The sequence below is a fragment of the Austrofundulus limnaeus genome, unplaced genomic scaffold (assembly GCF_001266775.1).
Source record: "Austrofundulus limnaeus strain Quisiro unplaced genomic scaffold, Austrofundulus_limnaeus-1.0 Scaffold106, whole genome shotgun sequence".
Lineage (NCBI taxonomy): Eukaryota > Metazoa > Chordata > Actinopteri > Cyprinodontiformes > Rivulidae > Austrofundulus > Austrofundulus limnaeus.
This window is the reverse complement of record NW_013952508.1, coordinates 1,383,047-1,384,267: the sequence shown is the minus strand read 5'-3', so window position 1 is coordinate 1,384,267 and position 1,221 is coordinate 1,383,047.

The window sequence follows — 1,221 nt, the reverse complement described above, 5'->3', positions numbered from 1 at the left end:
ATCATAAGGTTACTCATACAAAACCTCCTGATACAACCCCAGTACTGATACTTCATTAAATGTGTTTAAATTTCAAGTGTAAAGTTTTATCAGTTTCATGTTTAAAAACAAGTAAAAAGAAAATCTTATTTACTATTTTTATTCATATTAAAATGTTACAACAGGCTTGGTTTGGTTTGAGCATAGAGAGATACCTTCTAAATATAAGTTTTTAAAGTCCTGTGTAATTGTTTAGTACTCGGGGCGAGTATACAAACTGAAGTACTCTTACTTGTATTTATACTTGTACTTGGTTTAAACTGCAGGGACAGTACTAAACATGTTTTTTACCAACAGTGAAAGTAAAAAACATCTGAGCAGAACTGAGTACTGGACCAGAACATTTGAAGATCACATGGTCTAACTAACTAACTAACTAACTAACTAACTAACTAACTAACTAACTAACTAACTAACTAACTAACTAGAAACATGAATCTGAAGTCATCAGTTGCATTAAACTCATGAAGCAGAAAATAATTATTTCAACAAAGCAGAATCAGAAAAAATCAACGAGTTTGTTTGTTTGTTTGTTTTTGAAGGCCTTTATGATGTTGACCCGACATGAAATGACAAACAGGGTGTTTACAGGTCTCATACGGGGCTTTAATGGTTTTATAAACTGATGCTGTGGGTTTATTATTATCAAACTTAAATCATGTGAAAAAAATGTTACATTTATTTATTTATTTATTTATTTGTTTTCTTTTGAACAGAATTACTTATTTTTATTTTTAAACCCTTGTGAAAATGTGTTGAACTCGCCGTGTGCCTGTTGTTTCATCACAACTGGTTTTGGGGGAAAATAAAAGTCAGATTTTGAAAATAATGTTTAAATGAATCCTAATCAGGCGCGTGTTTAAAAACTCATTTTAAAAAAACAGCTGATCGTGAGTTTTGTTTAATCTGTGATCATTTTTTTTCTGTAAAAACAAACAAGTTGGATGGATAATATTTTACAACATTTGTGCTAAACTTTCATATTTAAGGACACATTTTGATGAAATTAAATAAAGTCAAACTTTTTTTCTGTTCAAATAAACCCCGCCCTCCTGCTGCAGCCTCGCGCCTCCTTTCATCAGACTGAAGGTTCCGAACAGGTTTTTTTATTTAAATTCAATTTAAAAAAAATTATATAATAACTGGATTTATGTATTTAAAAAAATGTAAAAAGATCAAAGA